Raw genomic sequence first — 25,165 nt, 5'->3', positions numbered from 1 at the left:
ATATTTATTCTTTGCATTCTTCCATCCGAGATCATCTCAGCCACCCTTTCCTCCTGTACATTTAACAATCTTTCAAAATACTCTGCCCATCTCTTCCTTACTGCATCCATCTCAATTAACATCCTTCCATCCTCAGCTTTTACTCGTACTTCCTTCCCAGACTCTCCCTTTCGCACCCTTTTCACCTCCTTCCAAAATATTTTCTTATTCTGTTGGAAATTCTCTGACATTTCTGAAGGTAAAAAAAAAAAAAAAAAAAAAAAAAAAATTAAATGTAATATAACCAAAAAATCGATTGCCGTTTAAAAATAGCTGGCATATGAGGGTTAAAGAACAATAGGTTTGAACTGATTTAGTGGTCACCGAAACAAGCGAGAAACTTCGAATGAGTATTCTTTTTTTTATGTGAATTAGATGCACTATAAAATTACAATCGAGCCTCCTGATTAAATGTTAAGAACAAAACAATATTCGAACATCATAAACGTTCCTTTTGCAACATAAACTATTTTTCATTAGGTAAAATTTGTTAAAACTGAAACATCCTGAGATACAATATTGATGAACATTTCACTCTCATTTACAATTTTATACGGGAAAGTACAAACACTATTGCGATACCGAAATATATAGTTAATCAACAATTATAATTTTATTCCTTATCTACATAGACATATAGTGTTTGACAACAACAAAAAAATGCAGATTGACAGAATACTGAATGAAAATTAATGTCGTCTGGAGATTGATTGGATTTTATCTTCTTTATTTGAGTGATGCTTAAAATCGCATAATTGCGGGCGAAAACCCTAAATATGCAATTTCAACAGATGCTCTTTAAACTAGCTGTTACACGCCCACAATTGTATCCGAAATTCAGAAAACATTTCGGGGAGTGAGAAAATTGCGTCTCGAGAAAAACATGAGAAAGAAGCCTAAATGAGGTTCCGAAACACGTAGGAAGAAATCGATTCACAAGTAAAGAAAGCTGCTATTTGGGATTTTAAGCCCAAACAGTTTCGTTTCATTAGGGACTCGAAAACACCTCGGAAATTTAGAGAAAAAACGGTTTATTTATGCACTGCAAAACTAGGGCTTTAAAGTGGCATCTTCAGCCCAGTGTTCAAATATAAAATATGGATTACTGTCGCAGTTCGTGTGATACCATTATCCATATTTATCAAAGTATATTGACTCCGACATGAAAGTAGTCGTTTACAAGAAAATCGTTTTTTCATTATCACATATCCATACAATTTATAAACATTTCTAAATAGTTTTATTGTTCATGATTGGTCTAAAAAAATCAGGTTGCAGAAGCTTACACCGGGGTTGTTGTGTATTTCGTTTTGAGATTAACAGGATTTTTAAATTCCGATGTCTTTTTTTTTTTCTTCCCAAACACTTCAGGGATAAAACGTAGTTCTAACTGTGAACTACTTTCAGCTGATACCATCCGCCCTGGGGGTGATATAAAACTGTTTTACTGGAGTGACCGCTGTATATACTTATTTCTCGTCGAAATAGCTAAATATGCAACTTGCACTAATGTACTCGAAATGGACAGCGAAACACACAGAATTACTTCCACAACCCAGAAGACGTTTCTGAGAGTCAAAAAACCTTATTTAGAAGACATGTAACAGGAAATCGATTGACACGTAAAGAGAGCTCGTTGTGAGTGTTTAAGAAGAATAAGTTTGAACTGATGTGGGGATCACCGAAGGAAGCGAGAAAGTTCGAGTGAGTGTTCTTTCTTATCTGTAGTAGATGCACTTTTAAATTACCATGAAACATCCTGAAAATGTAGAAAAAAAAATTGAATATTTCACATTAATAAGATTCCTGTTAAACCATAAGTCACATTTCCTTAGGTAATATTTTTCACAAATGATACTTCGTGAGCAGGGAAATTGGTGAACATTTGACTCTCATCTAAAAATTTATACGAGAAAGTATAAAAACTATCGCAATACCGCTACATATAGTAATTTCCATGAATAACTTTCTCCCTCATCTCCGTAAACATACTGTATATTCCATGATAGCAATAAAAAATATAGTTTGGAGGAACACTAAATGAACAGTATTGTGGTCTGGAGATTGTTTGGATTATGTCGTTATGAAGAGGGTCATTTGAATGATGTAAAAAAACGCATAATTTTGGGCGAACACACTAAATATGTAACTTCCACAAATGTACTCTAAACGTGCTGTTAAACACTCCCAATTATAAATTTCAGAAACATTTCTGAGGGTGAGATTATTCCGTCTCTAAAAAAAACTCGATAAAAGCTAAATGAGCTAATACCTAGGATGAAATCGATTCACATGTAAAGCAAGCTTCCATTTGAGGGTTTTAAGCTCAAATAGTTTCGTTTCAATAGGGACGTGAAAAAAACTTGGTAATATAGAGATAAAACTGTTTTTTTTTTTTTTCGTATGGATTGGACTTTAAAGTAGCATCTTGTATCTAATTATCATATATGAAATGTGGAATATTTTTGCCTTCTCATGGTTCGTGTGATATCATTATCTGTATTTACAAAGGTAAACTCACTCGGAAAGACAATAAACTGTTTAAAAGAAAGTCATATATTTATTTCAGGAAAAGCTAAATACATAGCCCTACATATATATATTGTTTATAAACATTACTTGGTTCCTTATAAACGCAGTTTTATTGTTCATCTATCTATCTATCTATCTATTTCCAAACGCCCCAGTCCCGTTCGGGATGGCCACAAACAAATCGCCTCCACGTCGCCCTATCCCTCGCCATTTCACTGCCCTGCTCCCAGCTCACCCCTCTCTCATATATCTCTCCACTCCATCCCTCCATCTTATCCTCGGCCTCCCCCTCCCTATCCCCCCTCCACCTCACTCACATACACTCTCTTCGTCAGTCTTTCATCCTCCATCCTCTCCACATGGCCAATCCACCCCAGTGTATTCCACCTAACGCATCCTATTACATCCACATCCACACCACAACGCTCCTTTATATCCTCATTTGTCAGCCTGTCTCTCCATGTGACTCCACAGGCTCCTCTTAAATAACTCATTTCCACTGCTCTCACTCTTGACTTGTGTCCATCCAACAACGTCCATGCTTCGCTTCTATACGTTAGAGTTGGTATCACAATACTGTTAATAGTAACTTTTTCACTTCCATGCTCACTTCCCTGTTTCTTATCACTGCTTTCAAGAAACCAGAAACCTCTCTTCCCTGCTGTACCCTTTCAAGCACCTCACCCTCCAAACCTCCATCCTTACTCATCACTACCCAAGTAAGTACTTGGGAACATCTTCCAGTTCCTCGCCATCCAACCTCGCCATACTTTCACTGACTTCACCTCTCTCAAAGACCATCACTCTACTCTTCCTTACATTCACCTTTAGATTCCGTTTCTTACACACTCTCCCAGACTCATCCACCAAGCATTGCAGCTCCCCTTCGTCTTCACTCAACAACGCAGTATCATCTGCAAACAACAGTACAGGGAGTTTCCAAACACTACCCTCTAACCAGGGCTACTCCAACATCCAGTACCCTACCTTGTACCGCTTTTATTACCCCATCCATGTAAAGATTGAACAACCATGGAGACATGACACATCCCTGTTTCAACCCAACCTTCAAAGAGAAATATTCACTCAGTTCACCATCCACATGCACTGCATCCTTAGCACTATTACTCATACTCTTCACAGCATTCAACATCTTCCCATCTACTCCATATATTCTTAATACTTTCCACAATCCTTGTCTATCCACCCTGTCATATGTTTTCTCCAAATCGCTGAAAGCCGCATACAACGTCTTTCTCTTCTCTAGAAACTTTTCCACTAAAGATCTAAGAATGAATATCTGATCTACACAACCTCTTCCCTTCCTAAAGCCTCCCTGTTCTTCTCCAACTAATTCCTCTGTTCTTTCTCTAACTCTGTCAATAAGTATCCTACCATACACTTTTCCTATTATACAAAGAAGATAAATGCCTCTATGATTACCACACACTTCTTTTTCCCCTTTCCCTTTGTACAAGGGAATAATTATACCAGACTTCCAATCGTCCGGGACTCTACCTTCCTCCCAGGCCCATCTGCACATCTTCCACAACCATTCTACTACTATCTCTCCCCCATGCTTCAGCATTTCACCACACACTCCATCAATTCCTGGGGCTTTCCCCAGTTTAATTTTATTCATTGCTTTCACAACTTCTCTCCTACTGATTTCTTCCCATCTTCTCACCTCCCTCCTTCTCCCAGCCATTCCCCAGCCACACTATACTCGCATTACTTCCATCCTCTATGTTCGACAATTGCTTAAAGTGTTCTCTCCATCTGCTCACTTTTTCTCTCTTCACTAGTAATCTACCATTTTTTATCTTTCGCTCCCCTGCTAACTTCACTTCCACCCTGTCTTACTCTATTCACCTCTTTCTAGAACATTTTCTTACAGTCCCTCCACTTTACATTCAAATTCCTTCCAAATTCCTCATCCACTCTCTTCTTACTCTCTCTTACTAATCTTTTCACTTCTCTTTTTCTTTCTACATATAACTCTCTCCTCCGCCTCTCTACTTCTTCCACGGCTCCTACTTCTCATCTATTCATTGTATGCTTTCCTCTTTTGTGCCCCAGCCTGTCTCACCTCTGCATTCCACCACGCTGTTCCTTGCACATCCCTCCGTCTTCTCTTCATCCCACACACCACATCACATGCTGCACGAATTTCTTCTGTGAATATCCTGCACACATCTTCCACGTCCCTCATCTGCTACAATTCATATTTGCCCAATCGTTCCTCCACTTCTCTCTTATATTCTGCCTTTTCTTTTTCTCATCCTCTTGCAACCTCTCCACTCTCCTTGCAAATACTCCTTCTTCCCGTCTTTCTCTTCTTCTATTTCTCCATCTTATTTGGATCTTGATTCTGGCCGCCACCAAGTAGTGGTCAGAAAGTCCACTCCCCCAACCTCTATAAGCTCTTGCATCCATTACACATCTTCGCATCCTATCATCCATGTCCTTTGTCCGGACCTGGGTCGTCATCTTTTGGTCAGTCCTTGTCCGAGGCTTTTTGTTTGTCTTTTTAGTTAGTTGTTTTCCAGGGAGGGGAACTAACCCTCCGCCAACATTTTAAGTCGCCTTTTACGACAAGCAGGGATACTGGGGGAGTATTCTTGAAAAAAAAAAAAATAATACCCCAGGGGGTCTAAAAAAAATCAGGTTCCTGGAGGCTCGTCCTGATCTGCTGTGTCTGCCGTGTTGAGATTAACTGGATTTCTAATTTCCGATGAGTTTATTTGCTTCACTATAGCCTTGACTACACGGATATAATGTAATTCCAAAGTTGAACTAGTTAAGCTGATAGAATTCTCTTTGTGGATCGTTTAAAACTAATGTACTGGATTGATGGTTGTATAAATGTATTCTTGGGCGAAGTAGCTAAATATGCAACTTTCACAAGTGTACACAAAACTGATTGGGAAATACACCTAATTATTATCAAAACTCAGAAGACACTTCTGAGGGTAAAAAAAAAAAATCACATTTAAGAAACTTACAAGAAATCCATTGATGTGTAAACAGAGGTGAACTCTGAGAGCTGAAGAACAATAATTCTCAAATGATGTTGTTCTCACCGAAATAAGCGAGAAATATCGATTGAGTGTTCTTTTTTACCTGCAGTACAAGCACTTTAAAATTGCCTACTGATGAGCTTTTGACTCCCATCTATAAATTTATATGAGATAAAACAAATACTATCGCGATATCAAGATATATAATGAATTACACTTTATAACTTTATTTCTTTTATCAGTAGATATATAGTGCATGACAACTACCAAAAATGCAGGTTGACGAGACACTGAATGAACTATGTTATTGTCTTCTGGAGATTGTTTAGATTTTTACGTAATGAAGAGGGTCATGTGAATGATGCTAAAAACCGCAGATTTGAAGGCGAAAACACTAAATATGCAACTTCCACATATGAACTCAAAACTTGCTACTAGACACTCTCAATTGTATCTAAAATTCAGAAAACATGTCTGGGTGTGAGAAAATTCCGTCTCGATAAAAACATGAGTTTGAAGGCTGAATGAGGTAATACGTCGGATGAAATCGATTCTCATGTAAAGAAGGCTGCCATTTGAGGGTTTTAAGCCCAAAGAGTTTCGTTTCACTAGGGACTTGAAAACTTTTGTGATTTAGAGGTTAATCGGATGTTTGTTTTTCTGCATGGATAAAGCTTTCAGTTGGCATCTTGAGCTTTGTGATCAAATATGAAATGTGGAATATTTTTGCAGTATGACGGTTCGTGTGATATCCTTATCAATATTTCCGAAGGTAATATCACTACGAAAGGCAATAAATCGTTTCCAAGAAAATCGCATATATATTATCACATATACATTATCAGAAAAAACTAGATGCAGAGCCGTACTGAGATGTAAATTTAATAAACATTACTTGGTTCCTCATATACGGTTCATGATGGGTCTAACAAAAATCAGGTTGCAGGAGCGTTGACCTGAGCTGTTTGTCTTCCGTGTTGAGATTAACTGTACTGTACTATTAATTCCCGATATGTCTATTGTTTTTTTTTTTTTTTTCGCTGACACGTCAGGGATGAAAGGTAGTTCCAATTGGGATCAAGTTGCTTTTTGGATAGTTGAAAACATTTACATGAGCGATGGCAGATTAACTTCTTTTTGGTGGAATTCATTAAATATGCAATTTACATATTTTTTTTTCTCTAAACTGACTGCGAAGCATCGTAATTTGTTTTCAAAACCCAAAAGATATTTCTGATGGTGCAAAAATATTTATATCATTTTTAGATAAAATACAACAAAAAGTCGAATGACACGTAGAGAGAGCTGGCATATGAGGGTTAAAGAACAATAGGTTTGAACTGATTTTGGGGTAACCGAAACAAGCGAGAAACTTCGAATGAGTATTCTTTTTTTATTTGCAGTAGAAACACTATAAAATTACAATCGAGTCTCCTGATTAAATGTTAAGAAAAAAAAAATATTCACACATTATAAACGTTTCTGTTCCAACATCAGCTATTTTTCATTAGGTAAAATTTCTTAAAACTGATATCTCCTGAGATGGAATATTGATGAGCTCTTCACAGTCATTTATAAACTTATACTGGGAAGTACATACACTATTGCGATACGGAAATACCTTATATCAATAGGCATATAGTGCTTAACAACTACAAACAAATGCAGGTTGACGGAACACTGAATGAACTCAATTAATGTCGTCTGGAGATTGGATTTTATCCTTATGAAATGGGTTATTTAACTGATGCTGAAAATCGCATAATTGAGGGCGAAAACCCTGAATATGCAATTTATACAAATACACTTTAAACTACCTGTTAAACACACACAATTGTATCTAAAATTCAGAAAAAATTTCGGAGAGTGAGAAAATTCCGTCTCGAAAAACATGACTAAGAAGGCTAAATGAGGTAATACGTAGGACGAAATAGACTCACAGGTAAAGAAAGCTGCCATTGAGGATTTTAAGCCCAAAGAGTTTCGTATCATTAGGACTTGAAAACACCTTGGAAATTTAGAGAAAAAAGGTTTATTTTTATCTGCAAAACTAGGGCTTGAAAGTGAAATCTTCAGGCTAGTGATCAAATATAAAATATGGATTATTTTCGCAGTTCGTGTGATACCATTTTCCATATTTACCAAGGTATAATGACTACGAAAGGAAATTAGTCATAAGATAATCGTTTTTTCATTGATTATCTCATATCCATACAATTTATAAACATTTCTTCTTTGTTTACATGCACAGTATTATTGTTCAAGATGGGTCTAAAAAAATCAGGTTGCAGGCGCTTAGACCGGGGTTGTTGTGTCTTTCGTCTTGAGATTAACTGAATGTTTAATTTCCGTTGTCTTTTTTTTTTTTTTTTTTTTTTTATAATTCTTACTCGCCAACACTTCACGAATAAAAAGCAGTTCCAATTGTGAAATCCTCTCGGCTGATCGCATCCGCCCTGAGGGTTGGATGAAACTGTTTTACTGAAGTGACAGCTGTATATACTAATTTTTCGTCGGAAACGCCATACATGCAACCTGCACTAATGTACTCTAAATTTAAAGCGAAACACAGAATTACTTCCACAACCCAGATTACGTTTCTGAGTAAAAAAAAAATCTTATTTAGAAAACATATAACAAGAAATCGATTGACACGTAAAGAGAGCTGACATGTGAGTGTTTAAGATGATTAAGTTTGAACTGATGTTGGGATCACCGATGCAAGCGAGAAAGTTCGAGTGAGTGTTCTTTCTTATCTGTAGTAGAAGCACTTTTAAATTACCATGAAACATCCTGACAATGTAGAAAAAAAAAAAAAATATTTCACATTAAGAAGGTTCGTGTTAAACCATGTCACATTTCCTTAGGAAAAATTTCTCACTAATGATACTTCTTGAGCATGAAAATTGATGAGCATTTGACTCTCATCTAAAAATATGTACGAGAAAGTACTAAAACTATCGGAATAACGCAATATATAGTAATTTCCATGTATAACTTTCTCCCTCATCTCCGTAGACATACTGTATACTGCATAACAGCAATAAAAAATATAGTTTGAAGGAACACTGAATGAATAGTATTGTCGTCTGGAGATTGTTTGGATTTTATCGTTATGAAGAGGGTCATTTAAATGATGCTAAAAACCGGATAATTGAGGGCGAATACAATAAATATGCAACTTCCACAAATGTACTCTAAAGGAGCTGTTAAACACCCCCAATTATAAAATTCAGAAAACATTTCTGGGAGTAAGAAAATTCCGTCTCGAGAAAAACGACTATGAAGGCTAAATGAGCTAACACGTAGGATGAAATCGATTCACATGTAAAGAAGGCTCCCATTTGAGGGTTTTAAGCTCAAAGAGTTTCGTTTCATTAGGGACGTGAAAACAACTGGGTAATATAGAAATAAAACTTTTTATTTTTTTGTCTCTAATGATCATATATAAAATGTAGAATATTTTTGCATTATCATAGATCGTTTTTTTTTTTTTTTATGCGAGGAAGAAGGAACTAAAGGCCATGAGCCAGCAGTAACAGTTCCCTCCAAGAGAAAAACAAAATACAATAGAGAGCCAAATTCAAGATCCGATCATTTCGAGATGCCTGGACACACTGCGTTTGAAAGAATGGAGATCATAGGCAGCAGGAAATACAGACAGAGGGAGACAGTTCCAGAGTTGACCTGTTGCATAAATGAAAGACTGGGATTAACGGTTAACTCTTGCATTAGAGAGTTGGACAGAAAAGGGATGAGAGTTTGCTGCCAGATGGGTGCTACGAGTCCGTCGTAGAGGTGGAGGAATGCAAGCAGACAGTTCAGAGGAGCAGTGACTATTAAAGTAGCGATAGAAAAGAGATAAAGATGCAACATTGCGGCGAAGAGACAGAGGTTGAAGGGAGTCAGTAAGAGGAGGAGAGTTAATGAGACGAAAAGCCTTTGACTCCACCCTATTGAGAAGAGCTGTATGTGGGGAGCCTCCCCTCACATAAGAGTTGTACTCCACACAGGGGTGGATAAAACCCCTGTATAGAGTCAACAATTGTGCAGGGGTAAAGAAAGAGCAGAGTCGGCTTAGCACACCCAATCTCTTGGAAGCAGATTTTACAAGAGATGTAATATGATCTTTCTAAGATAAGTCCCGAGTAAATGAAACCCCAAGCATGTTCAAAGATGATGCAGGATTAATCTGAATATTATTAAACATTAGTGGGTATACCTGTGGAAGATTTTGTCAGGTAGATAGGTGTAAGAACTGAGTCTTAGATGCATTAAAAACAACCATATTATTTTTACCCCAGTCAGAGATACAAGCCAAGTCAGACATTAGGTGTGCCATAGCCTCATCCCTTGTTTGTTGAAGTAACTGTTGAGATGGGCATTGCGGAAACCGAATGGAAAGGTGAAGGGTGGAGTTATCAGCATATGAGTGGATAGGGTTAGGTGTACAGCTTAGAAGATCAATGATGAATAAAAGGAAGAGAGTTCGTGATAGGACAGAGCCCTGAGGAACACCACTGTTGATAGATCTAGGAGAAGAACGGTGGCCGTCTACAACAGTGGCTATAGAACGACCAGAAAGGAAGATAGTGATGAAGGCACAGATAGAAGGATAGAAACCGTAGGAGGGCAGTTTGGAAATTAAAGATTTATGCCAGACTCGATCGAAAGCCTTTGAGATGTCAAGTGCAATGGCAAAGCACTCGCCAAAGTCCCGAAAGGAGGATGACCAGGAGTCTGAAAGGTAGGTGAAAAGATCGCCGGTGGAGCGTCCCTGATGGAACCCGTACTGACGATCAGAAAGAAGGTTGTGATAGGAAAGATGCCTTAAAATTTTTCTATTGAGAATTGACTCGAAAACTTTTGAAATACAGGACGTTAAAGCAATTGGATGATAGTTGGGGGGTTGGGAATGGTCACCCTTCTTTGGGACTGGCTGAATGAGAGCAAACTTCCAGCAAGAAGGAAAGGTACAAGTTGACAGACAAAGGCGAAGGAGTTGTTTGCCTAGGCAGGGTTAAGCACAGACGCACAGTTCTTGAGAACAACAGGAGGGACCCCATAAGGCCCATATGCCTTGTTAGTACTGAGGCCAGCAATGGAAGAAAATACATCAGCTGAAGAAATTTTAATGTCAGCCATGAGGAAGTCAGAGGGGGGGAGTGATGGAAGAACAGCACCGGAATCGTCTAAGGTGGAATTGGAGGAGAAAGTCTGTGTGAAGAGATCTGCTTTATCAGTAGAAGAAATAGCTACAGAACCATCAGAGTAGAAAAGAGGAGGGAAGGATGATGAGGTAAAGTTGTTAGAAAGGTTTTTGACAAGGTGCCAGAAGGAGCGGGAAGAATTCGAGTTGGAGAGTTGAGAGCATTTAGTACGGATGAAATTATTTTTAGCAGGGCAAAGAACAGACTTAGCACGATTCCGGGCAGAAACGTAAAGATGATGTGATTCAGGGGTGGGTTGGCTCCAGTGCCCTTTGAAGGCCCTCTCCTTGTTGCGGACAGCATTAGAACAAGCGTGATTAAACCAAGGCTTTCTTGCGTTAGTCAAAGGATATGAGAAAGGAATGTATGCTTCCATGCCCGAGAGAATAACCTCCGTAATATGCAAGGCACACTCAGATGGTTCACGGCCATGGAAGCAATAATCATTCCAGAGAAAATCAAAGTACTGCCTGAGGGCCTCCCGGTCTGCGGCTCCAAAATGCCACAGACGACGTTTCCCTGGAGGGTCCACAGGCCGTACCGGAGTGATAGGACAGGTTAAGGTGATAAGGTTGTGATCGGAGGAGCCCAATGGAGAGAAAAGATTAACAGAGTAAGCAGAAGGATTAGTTGTGAGGAAGAGGTCAAGTATGTTGGAGCTCTCTCCAAGGCGGTCAGGGATACGGGTAGGGTGTTGTACAAGCTGCTCTAGGTCATTAAGGATAGAAAAGATGTAGGCTTGTTCACCAGGTGGATCAGTGAAAGGAGAGGAGAGCCAAAGGTGGTGGTGAACATTGAAATCTCCTAGAATGGAGATTTCTGAGAAAGGAGAAATGGATAGAATGGGTTCCATCGGAGAAGTAAGATGGTCGAAGAATTTTTGATAGTCAGTAGAATTAGGGGATAAGTAAACAGCACAGATATATTTCGTCAGAGAATGACAGGAAAGCCGAAGCCAAAGTGTAGAGAATTCAGAAGAATCGAGTTCAGGAACACGAGAGCAAGATAAGTCGTTGTGTACATATACTCAACAGCCACCTATGGCTTTGAAATGAGTATAGAGAAAGTAGGAGGATAAAGAAAAGGGTTTGTTATCAGTTGCCTCAGACAGCTGAGTCTCAGTTAGAAAAAGAAGGTGAGGTTTAGAGGAGAGGTGGTGCTCAACAGAGCGAAAGTTAGAGGAAAGGGCCGCGGAATGTTGCAGAAATGAAGAAGTGAGTCAGACAGTGGTTCCAGGAACCTCGAGTCGTCACCAGGAGAGGGGCGGATGGTGGGGGCATTTATGGTCCCCTACCGGAACTCTGAGGCTTGGTGATGAGACGCCATAAGTACATTTTGGAAAAGGAAGTGTAGTGTGTACTGTGCATGTAGTTTGGTGTAGATAGTTAGAGAAATTTGTACTGGAGAGCATGCTGGCCTACTCTCTGTGTAACTGAGACACTGAAAAAGTTCAGCAAAGGGGGATGGTCAGGATCTAGTCCTGAGGGCTGATGAAACGGAAGCTCCAGCACTCCCTGACATCAGCTTTCCATCCACCTCGGGAGTACTGCCTTGCTCGACTGGTGCTACAGTCTACTCCTTGGATATCATTATCCATATTTATAAAGGTAAACTCACTCGGAAAGGCAATAAACTGTTTAAAAGAAAGTCGTATATTGATTATAACATATAAATGTTCAGGAAAAACTAAATACAGTAAGCATTACTTGGTTCCTTATAAACGCAGTTATATTGATCACGCTGTCTCTAAACAAAATCAGGTTCCAGGAGGCTCGTCCTGAACTGTTGTGTCTGCCGTGTTGAGATTAACTGGATTTCTAATATCCGATGAGTCTATTTCCTTCATCATAGCCTTGACCAAACGAATATAAGGTAATTCCAAAGTTGAACTAGTTACTGCTGATGGCATTCTCTTTGTGGATAGTTTAAAACTTATGTACTCTATAAACATATTCTTGGGCGAAATAGCTAAATATGCAGCTTCCACAAGTGTACACAAAATTAATTGGGAAAAACACCTAATCAATATCGAAACTCAGAAGACACTTCTCAGGGTAAAAAAAGGAAATCACACTTAAGAAACATATAACAAGAAATCCATTGATGTGTAAACAGAGGTGAACTCTGAGAGCTGAACAACAAAAATTCTCAATTGATGTTGTTGACACCGAAATAAGCGAAATATATCGATTGAGTATTCTTTTCTACCTGCAGTACAAGCACTTTAAAATTGCATACTGATGAGATTTTGATTCTCATCTATAAATTTATATGAGATAAAACAAATACTATCGCGATACCGAGATATATAATGAATTACCATTTATAAGTTTATTTCTTATTCCAGTAGATATATAGTGCATGACAGCTACCAATAATCCAGGTTGACGAGACACTGAATGAACTCTGTTATTGTCGTCTGGAGATTGTTCGGATTTTTACGTAATGAAGAGGGTCATGTGAGTGATGCTAGAAACAACAGAATTGACGGCGAAAACACCAAATATGCAAATTTAACATATGCACTCAAAACTAGCTACTAAACACTCCCAATTGTATCTAAAATTCAGAAAACATTTCCGGGGGTGAGAATATTCCGTCTCGATAAAAACATGAGTATGAATGCTGAATGAGGTAATACGTAGGATGAAATCGATTCACATGTAACGAAAGCTGCCATTTGTGAGTTTCAAGCCCAAAGAGTTCCGTTTCATTAGAGGCAAGAAAACAACTTGGTAATATAGAGATAAAAAGGATTTTTTTCTCTGCATGGATAGAACTCTAAATTGGCATTTTATGCCTAGTGATCAAAATATAAAATGTAGATTTTTTTTTTTCAGTTTGACGATTCGTGTGTTGCCATTATCCATATTTATCAAGGTTAACTCACTACCAGAGGCAATACATCGTTTCCAAGAAAATCGTATATATATTGATTATCAGAAATACATTATGAGGAAAAATTAAATGCATAGCCGTACTGAGATATAAAATTGATCAACATTACCTCGTTCCTTATATAGGCAGTTTTATTGTTCATGATGGGTCTAAAAGAATATTAGATTGAAGAGCTAAGACCGGTGTTTTTGTGTCCTTCCTCTTAAGATTAACTGAATGTTTTATTTCCGATGAATCTACTGGCTTTTTTTTATTCTTCTTCGCCCATACTTCAGGGATAAAAGGTAGTTCCAATTTTCAACTACTTTCGGATGATAGTATACGCCCTGGGAATAGTATAAAACTATTTTACTGGAGTGACGGCTCTATAAACTTATTTTTGTTGGAAATCGCTACATACTCAACTTCCATTAATGTGCTCTAAGTTGACAGCGAATCGCTCAGAATTACTTCCAAAACTCGGAAAAAGTTCCAAACCGTCAAAAAATCTGATTTCGAGAAAATGTAAAAGGAACTCGATTGACATGGAAAGAGAGCTGGCATGTGAGTGTTCAAAAACAATAAGTTTGAACAGATGTGATCACCTAAGCAAGAGATATAGTTCGTTGAGTTAGTGTTCTTTCTTATCTGTAGTAGAAGCATTTTAAAATTGCCATGAAACCTACTGGCTGAATATAGAAAAAAAAAAAAAAAAACATAATATTCCTGTTTATCAATTAGCCAAATTTCCTTTGGAAAAATTTCTCAGCACTGATACTTCTTGAGCAGGAAAATTGATGAGCTTTTGATTCTCATCGTTAATTTTAAACGAGAAAGTTCAAACACTATTGCAATACTGGGATATATACTAATTACCATGTATAACTTTATCCCTCATCTCCGTAGACATACAGTATACTGCATGACATATATATATATATATATATATATATATATATATATATATATATATATATATATATATATATATATATGAGGAAGGTCATCTGAATAATTCTGAAAACAGCACAATTGTGGGCGACGAAACTAAATATCAAACTTCAACAAATGCACTCTAAACTAACTGTTAAACACTCCGAATTGTATCAAAAAATAAAAAATAAAAATCTGAGGGTAAGAAAATTCTGTCTAGAGATAAAATTCGTAGGGTGAAATCGATTCACATTTAAAGAAGGCTTCCATTTTAGGGTTTCAAGCTCAAAGAGTTCCGATTCATTAGGGACGTGAGGACAAGTTCGTAATTCAGAGAAAAAGGTGCAAAGATAGTTCTTGAATGTGGCATGTTGTATCTAATGACCAAAAATGAGATGTGGATTACTTTTGCTGTATGACGGTTCGTGTGATATCATTATCCATATTGATAAAGGTAAAATCAATCTAAAAGGAAATTTAATGTTTAAAAGAAAGTCGTATATTTATTATCGCATTCGTTATCAGGAAAAACTAAATATATATCTCTACTAATATATACTATTTACAAACAATACTTGGTTCCTCATATACGCAGTTTTATTCTTCATGTTGCGTCTAAAAAAAATAATCCGGTTATAGAAGGGTAACTCTGAACTGCCGTGTCTGCCGTGTTGATATTAACTTGATTTTTAATTTAAGAACAGTCTATTTGCTTTTTTTTTTAGCCATGACTAGGATATACTGTAATTCCAAAGTTGAACTAGTTGTGGCTGAAAGCAGTATCCTTGGAAGTGATGGTTGTATGTACGTATTCATGGGCGAAATCGCGAAATATGACACTTTCACATGTGTACACTAAATTGATTGAGAAAAACAAATAATTATTACAAAAACTCAGAAGACATTTCTGTGATTAAAAAATAAACATTTAAGAAGCATATAACAAGAAATCGAGTGACATGTAAAGAGAACTGAAATCGGAGAGTTCAAAAACAATAAATTTCAATTGATGATGTCACCGAAATAAGCGAGAAATTTCGATTGATTTTTTTTTTTTACCTGCACTAGAAACACTTCAAAATTGGATATATCCTCCTGATTTAATGTAGAAAAAAAAAATAGAATATTTGCACATAGTTTTATTTCCTCTTACACCATATGCCGAATTTCCTTATGTAAAATTTCTCAAAACTTATACCTCATGAGATGGAATATTGATGAGCTGAATTTCATCTAAAAATTTATACGAGAAAGTACAAACACTACCGGGATTCCGGGATATATAATTAAATATCATTTATAACTTTATTTCTTATCTCCGTAGACATATAGCGCATGACCGCTACAAAAAACGCAGGTTGAGGGGACACTGAATGAACTCTATTAATGTCGTCTGGAGATTGTTTGGATTTTTATATAATAAAAAGAATCATGTGTGATGCTACAAACCACGTAATTGAACGCGAAAACACAAAATATGAAACTTCCACAAACTCACTCAAAACTATAGCTGTTAAATACCACCAATTGTATGCTAAAATTCTGAAAACATTACTGAAGGTGAGAAAATTACTTCTCGATAACAGCATTGGTATGAAGGCTAAATCATGCAATACGTTGGATGAAATCCATTCACACGTAAATAGGCTGCCATTAGAGGGTTTTAACCCAAAGAGTTTCTTTTCGTTAGGGACGTGAGGACAACTTGGTAATTTAGAGATTAATCGGATGTTTGTTTGTTTTTCTTCATGGATCAAACTTTTCATTGGCATCTTGAGCTTAGTGATCAAGTATGATATATGGAATTTTTTTGCAGTATGACGGTTCGCATGATATCATTATTCATATTTACCAAGGTTAATTCACTACGAAAGGCAATAAAAAGTTTCCAAGAAAATAAAATATATAATGATTATCACATCTACATTATCAGAAAAAACTAAATGCATAGCAGTACTGAGATATAAAATTTATAAACATTACTAGGTTCCTCAGGTAGGTTTTATTTTTCACGATGGGTCTAACAAAAATCAGGTTGCATGTGCGTTGACCTGAGCTGTTTGTCCAGCGTACTTTTAATTAAGGAAAAACTAAATACATATCCCTACTGATATATACTATTTATAAACATTTCTTGGTTCCTCATATATGTAGTTTTTTTCTTCATCATGGGTCTTAAAAAAAAAAAAAAACGGGTTTCAGGGGGCTTCCCCTGAACTGTTGTGTCTGCCATGTTGAGATTAGCTAGGTTTAAATTCCAATTAGCCTATTGGCTGATACCATTCGCCGTGGGAGTTAATAGCTATTGTACTGGAGTGATGGCTCTATAAACGCATTCTTGTGGGAAATCGCTAAATTTGCAACTTCCACAAATGTATGCAAAATTGATTAGGAAAAACTAATAATTATTACAAAAACTCAGAAGACATTCATGTCGGTATTTCGTTTCGTCAGGGACGTGAAAACAATTTGGTAATTTAGAGATAAAACGGGTTTGTTTTTTCTGCACCGATCGGGCTTTAAAGTATCATCTTGAATCTAATGATCAAATATGAAATGTGGAATATTTTTCCATTATCATGATTCGTCTGATATCATTATCCATATTTATAAAGGTAAATTCAAACGGAAAGGCAATTTAATGTTAAAAGAAATTCGTATATATATTATCACATACATTATCAGGAAAAACTAAATACCTATCCCTCCCGATATATAAAATTGATAAACACTACTTGGTTCCTCATATACGCTGTTTTATTCTTCATGATGGATCTTAAAAATACAGGTTCTAGGAGGCTCACAATCAACTGCTGTGTCTGTCGTTTTGATATTAACTGGATTTTTAAATTCCGATGAGTCTATTTGCTTTATTTTAGCCTTGACTACACGTATAAGGTACTTCGAAAGTTGAACTAGTTGCGGCTGATAGAATTCTCCTTGGGGGTCATATAAAACTATTGTACTTGAGTGATGGCTGTATAAACTTATTCTTGGGCGAAATCGATAAATATGTAAATTCCAAGGGTTTACATAAAATTGATTGGGACACACAAATAATTATTTGAAAAACTCAAAGACACTTCTGTGTTTTAAAAAATCACATTAAAGAACCATATAACAAGAAATCGAGTGACAAAGAGAACTGAAATCTGAGAGTTAAAAAATAATAATTTTCAATTGATGTTGCTGTCACCGAAATAAGCCAGAAACTTCGATTTTTTTTTTTTTACCTGCACTAGAAGAACTTCAAAATTGCATATATCCTCCTGATTGAATAGAGAGAGAGAGAGAGAGAGAGAGAGAGAGAGAGAGAGAGAGAGAGAGAGAGAATATTTGCACAGAGCACGGTTCGTGTTCAGTCATTTGCCACATTTCCTTATGTAAAATTTCTCAAAACTTATACCTAATGAGATGGAATATTGATGAGCTTTTGACTCTCATCTATAAAATTATACGAGAAAATACAAACACTCTCGCGATACCGAGGTATGTAATAAATTACCATTTATAACTTTATTCCTCATCTCCATAGACATACAGTGCATGACAGCTACAAAAAACGCTGGTTGACGGGACACTGAATGAACTCTATTAATGACGTCTAGAGATTGTTTGAATTTTTACATAATGAAGAGGGTCATGTGAGTCATGCTAAAATCTACATAATTAATGGTGAAAACACAAAATATGCAACTTCCACAAACGCACTCTAAACTAGCTGTTAAATACTCCCAATTGTATCTGAAATCAGGAAAACAAATCTGGAGATGAGATAATTTCGTCTCGATAAAAACGTTAGTTTGAAGGCTAAATGAGATAATACGTAGGATGAAAGCGTTTTACATGTATAGGAGGCTACCATCTGAGGGTTTTAAGCCTAAAGAGTTTCGGTTCGGTGGGGACGTGGGGACAACTTGGTAATTTAGAGATAAATCAGATTTTTTTTTTTCCTGCATGGATAGTGCTTTAAATTGTCATATTTAGCTTTGTGATCAAATGTGAAATGTGGAATATTTTTGCAGTATGACGGTTCATGTGATATAATTATTCATATTGACCAAGGTTAAATCACTACGAAAGGCAACAAATCGTTCAGAAAAAAACTAGCATACAAATTGATTATGACATATACATTATCAAGAAAAATTTAATGCGTAGCCGTACTGAGATATAGAATTGGTAAACATACTTGGTTCCTCATATCCGCAGTTTTAATGTTCATGATGGGTCTAAAAAAAATCAGGTTGCAGGACCGTTGACCTAAGCTGTTTGTGTTCCGTGTTGAGATTAACTGTGTATATTTTTTCCGATTAGTCTATTGGCTTTTTTTTTTTTTTTTTCCGAGACTTCAGGGATGAAAGGTAGTTCCAATTGGGATCTAAATTCGGCTGATAGCATCCCCTTTTGGGATAGTTCAAACCTTTTACAGGAGCGATTGCAGTATAAACTTTTTGGTGGAAATCGCTAAACATGCAACTTCTATAATTTTTCCTCTATTTGACTGCGAAACGATCTGATTTATTTCCAAAACTCAAAAGACATTTCTATACTATACTACTATATACCTAGGCTGCTTCCCCCAAGGAAAGGGAGGTAGCCGAGACAGAACAACACACTCCCCATTTACTCATCCATTCAAACACATTCATTCGTATCTTAGCCCTAAGGGGGAGAACGGACAGATTCTCACTGCACCACACCCCACAAGGATCAACTGAGCAATGCAATCAGTGACATCCGCAGCAGGGCCCGACAGCAGAACTGGTTTACCCCTGCCACATCATAACTGACCCATCCCTTTACCCGCACCTGACCTGACTAGCTGATCAGACCAAATGCGGGAGAATATCCCCTCAGGTCTACATCATCACTTATTCATTCACAATTTCTCTCCATTTATTTCTGTCACGCACAGCCACTCTTCATTGCTCAACAGACAACCCTCTCTCATCCAGCGCTCTCTTCACTTCTGCATCTATTCTTCCATCCACAGCAACATGTGACCCTAGATATTTAAAACACTCTACCTCCTCAAGCAACTCGCCTTTGAAAACTATAATCATCCCCCTTCCATCTACCAACCTCGTACACTTCATCACTTTACTCTTATTCTCATTAACTTTCAATTTCCTCCTTTCACACACCCTTACAAACTCCTTTACCAACTGTCTCAATCTCTCCTCTGAATCAACCACCAGTGCAGTATCATCTGCAAACAACAGCTGCTTCAGATTCCACTCTCCACCATCAACATTCACCAGACTCAGACCTTCACCTAAAACTCTTGCATTCATCTCCCTTAGAACACCATCCATGTAAATATTAAACAACCAAGGCGACATCACACATCCATGTCGCAGCCCCACTCTCACGGGAAACCACTCACTCACAGCATTTCTCACTCTTACACACGCTCTACTATTTACATAAAAACTTTTCATCCCTTTTAGTAACCTACCATGAAGTCCATACAATCTTAAAACAGTCCACAAAGGCTCCCTATCAATTCTATCATACGCTTTCTCTAAATCCATAAATGCCCAAAACACATCCTTGCCTTTCGCTAAATACTTTTCACACACTTGTCTCACAGCAAACACCTGATCCACGCATCCTCTCCCTCTCCAAAAGCCACACTGCTCCTCACCAATCACTCCCTCTGTACCCTCTCTAACTCTCATAATTAACACTCTACCATACACCTTACCTATAACACCCAACAGATTTATACCCCTAAAGCTAGTACATTCATACTTATCACCCTTGCCTTTATACAACGGGACACCACACAAGCACTTGCCCAGTCATTTGGCACCATACCTTTCACAAAGCACACATTCAACAATCTTACCAACCAGTCAACAATAGTCACTCCACCACCCTTCAGGCATTCCACAGCACACCCATCCATACCTGCAGCTTTCCCTGATTTCATCTCCTTTACTGCCTTCTCCACTTCCTCCTTCATGATCAAAGAATCATTCAACTCTTCCAACACATTTATTCCTTGCACTCTTCCATCCACAACAATCTCAGCCACCCTTTCCTCCTCTACATTTAACAGTCTTTCAAAATACTCTGCCCATCTCTTCCTTACTTCATCCATCTCAATTAACATCCTTCCATCCTCTGCTTTTACTCGTACTTCCTTCCCAGACTCTCCCTTTCGCACCTATTTCACCTCCTTTCAAAACATTTTCTTATTCTGTTGGAAATTCTCTCACATTTCTAAAGGTAAAAAAAAAAAAAAAAAAAAAAAACATTTAAATGTTATATAACCAAAAAATCGATTGGCGTTTAAAAAGAGCTGGCATATGAGGGTTAAAGAACAATAGGTTTGAACTGATTTAGGGGTCACCGAAACAAGCTAGAAACTTCCAATGAGTATTCTTTTTATAACCGCATTAGATGCACTATAAAATTACAATCGAGCCTCCTGATTAAATGTTAAGAACAAAACAATATTTGCACATCATAAACGTTCCTTTTGCAACATAGGCTATTTTTCATTATGTAAAATTTTTTAAAACTGAAACCTCCTGACATAGAATATTGATGAGCATTTCACTTTCATTTACAATTTTATACGGGAAAGTACAAACACTATTGCGATACCGAAATAAATAGTTAATCAACAATTATAATTTTATTCCTTATCTCCATAGACACATAGTGTTTGACAACACCAAAAAATGCAGATTGACAGAACAGTGAATGAAAATTAATGTCGTTTGGAGATTGATTGGATTTTATCTTCTTTATTTGAGTGAAGCTTAAAATCACATAATTGCGGGCGAAAACCCTAAAAAAAACAGTTTCAACAAATGCTATTTAAACTACCTGTTAAACACTAACAATTGTATCTGAAATTCAAAAAACATTTCGGAGAGTGAGAAAATTGCGTCTCGAGAAAAACATGAGAAAGAAGCCTAAATGAGGTGCCGAAATACGTAGGAAGAAATCGATTCACGGGTAAAGAAAGCTGCCAATTGAGGATTTTAAGTCCAAACAGTTTCGTTTCATTAGGGACTCGAAAACACCTCGGAAATTTAGAGAAAAAACGGTTTATTTTTATCTGCAAAACTAGGGCTTTAAAGTGGCATCTTCATCCCAGTGATCAAATATAAAATATGGATTACTGTCGCAGTTCGTGTGATACCATTATCCATATTTATCAAAGTATATTGACTCCGAAATGAAAGTAGTTGTTTACAAGAAAATCGTTTTTTCATTGATTATCACATATCCTTACAATTTATAAACATTTCTACATAGTTTTGTTGATAATGATTGGTCTAAAAAAATCAGGTTGCAGAAGCTTACACCGGGGTTGTCGTGTATTTCGTTTTGAGATTAACTGGATTTTTAAATTCCGATGGGTCTTTTTTTTTTTTCTTCGCGAATACTTCTGGGATAAAACGTAGTTCCAACTGTGAACTACTTTCGGCTGATACCATCCGCCCTGGGGATGCTATAAGACTGTTTTACTGGAATGACCGCTGTATATACTTATTTCTCGTCGAAATAGCTAAATATGCAACTTGCACTAATGTACTCGATATTGACAGCGAAACACAGAATTACTTCCACAACCCAGAAGATATTTCTGAGAGTTAAAAAATCTTATTTTGAAAACATGTAACAGGAAATCGATTGACACGTAGAGAGCTCGTTGTGAGTGTTTATGGACAATAAGTTTGAACTGATGTGGGGATCACCGACGCAAGCGAGAAAGTTCGAGTGAGTGTTCTTTCCTATCTGTAGTAGATACACTTTTAAATTACCATGAAACATCCTGAAAATGTAGAAAAAAAAAAAGTAGAATATTTCACATTAATAAGGTTCCTGTTAAACCATAAGTCACATTTCCTTAGGTAATATTTCTCACAAATGATACTTCTTGAGCAGGGAAATTGGTGAGCATTTGACTCTCGTCTAAAAATTTATACGAGAAAGTACAAAAAATATCGCAATACCGCTACATATAGTAATTTCCATGAGTAACTTTCTCCCTCATCTCCGTAAACATTCTGTATACTTCATGATAGCAATAAAAAATATAGTTTGGAGGAACACTGAATGAACAGTATTGTGGTTTGGAGATTGTTTGGATTATATCGTTATGAAGAGGGTCTTTTGAATGAAGTTAAAAACCGCATTATTGAGGGCGAACACACTAAATATGCAACTTCCACAAATGTGCTCTAAACGTACTGTTAAACACTCATAATTATAAAATTCAGAAACATTTCTGAGGGTGAGAAAATTCGTCTCTAAAAAAACTCGAGGATGAAGGCTAAATGAGCTAATACCTAGGATGAAATCGATTCCCATGTAACGCAGGCTTCCATATGAGGTTTTAAGCTCAAAGAGTTTCGTTTCAATATGGACGTGAAAAAAAACTTGGTAATAAAGAGATAAAACGGATTTTTTTTTTTTTTCGTATGGATTGGGCTTTAAAGTGGCATCTTGTATCTAATGATCATATATGAAATGTGGAATATTTTTCCCTTATCATGGTTCGTGTGATATCATTATCTGTATTTACAAAGGTAAACTCACTCGGAAAGGCAATAAACTATTTAAAAGAAAGTCATATATTTATTTCAGAAAAAACTAAATACATAGCCCTACATATATATATTGTTTATAAACATTACTAGGTTCCTAATAAACGGAGTTTTATTGTTCATCTATCAATCTATCTATCTATTTCCAGACGCCTCAATCCCGTTCGGGGTGGCCAAAAACAAATCGCCTGCACGTCGCCCTGTTCCCCGCCATTTCACTGTCCTGCTCCCAACTCACCCCTCTCTCATATACCTCTCCACTCCATCCCTCCATCTTATCCTCGGCCTCCTCCTCCCTATCCCCCCTCCACCTCACTCACATACACTCTCTTCGTCAGTCTTTCATCCTCCATCCTCACCACATGGCCAAACCACCTCAGTGTATTCCACCTAAGGCATCCTGTCACATCCACATCCACACCACAATGCTCCTTAATATCCTCATTTGTCAGCCTGTCTCTCCATGTGACTCCACAGGCTCCTCTTAAATAACTCATTTCCACTGCTCTCACTCTTGACTTATGTCCTTTCAATAACGTCCATGCTTCGCTTCTATACGTTAGAGTTGGTATCACAATACTGTCATGTAGTAACTTTCTCACGTCCATGCTCACTTCCCTGTTTCTTATCACTGCTTTCAAGAAACCAGAAACCTTTCTTCCCTGCTGTACCCTTTCAAGCACCTTACCCTCCAAACCTCCATCCTTACTCATCACTACCCAAGCACTTAAACGTAATCACATTTTCCAATTCCTCACCATCCAACCTCACTGTACATTCGCTGACTTCACCTCTCTCAAAGATCACTCTTCCCTACATTCACCTTTAGATTCCGTTTCTTACACACTCTCCCAAACTCATCCACGAAGCCTTGTAGCTCCCCTTCGTCTTCACGCAACAACACAGTATCATCTGTAAACAACAATACAGGGAGTTTCCAAACACTACCCTCTCTAACCAGGGCTACTCCAATATCCACTACCCTACCTTGTACCTCTTTTATTACCCCATTCATGTACAGATTGAACAACCATGGAGACACGACACATCCCTGTTTCAACCCAACCTTCAAAGAGAAAAATTCACTCAGTTCACCATCCACACGCACTGCATCCTTAGCACTATTATAAATACTCTTCACAGCATTCAACAACTTTCCATCTACTCCATATATTCTTAATACTTTCCACAATCCTTGTCTATCCACCATGTCATATGTTTTCTCCAAATCGCTGAAAGCCGCATACAACTTCTTTCTCTTCTCTAGAAACTTTTCCACTAAAGATCTAAGAATGAATATCTGATCTACACAACCTCTTCCCTTCCTAAAGCCTCCCTGTTCTTCTCCAACTAATTCCTCTGTTCTTTCTCTAACTCTGTCAATAAGTATCCTACCATACACTTTTCCTATTATACTAAGAAGACAAATGCCCCTATGATTACCACACACTTCTTTTTTCCCTTTTCCTTTGTACAAGGGAATCATTATACCTGACTTCCAATCCTCCAGGACTCTATCTTCCTCCCAGGCCCATCTGCATATCTTCCACAACCATTCTACTACTATCTCTCCCCCATGCTTCAGCATTTCACCACACACTCCATCAATTCCTGGCGCTTTCCCCAGTTTAACTCTCTTCATTGCTTTCACAACTCTCCTACTGATTTCTTCCCGTCTTCTCACCTCCCTCCTTCTTGCAGCCATTCCCCGGCCACTTATACTTATACTCGCATTACTTCCGTCCTCTATGTTCGACAATTCCTTAAAGTCTTCTCTCCATCTGCTCACTTTTTCTCTCTTCTTCACTAGTAATGTACCATTTTTTATCTTTCACTCCCCGGCTAACTTCATTTCCACCCTGTCTTACTCTATTCACCTCTTTCCAGAACATTTTCTTACAGTCCCTCCACTTTACACTCAAATTCCTTCCAAATTCCTCATCCACTCTCTTCTTACTCTCTCTTACTAATCTTTTCACCT

Source organism: Coenobita brevimanus, chromosome 103, assembly GCF_032717465.1.
Source record: "Coenobita brevimanus isolate Jiangsu-jjx chromosome 103, ASM3271746v2, whole genome shotgun sequence".
Taxonomy (NCBI): domain Eukaryota; kingdom Metazoa; phylum Arthropoda; class Malacostraca; order Decapoda; family Coenobitidae; genus Coenobita; species Coenobita brevimanus.
This window is presented reverse-complemented; position numbering follows the sequence as displayed.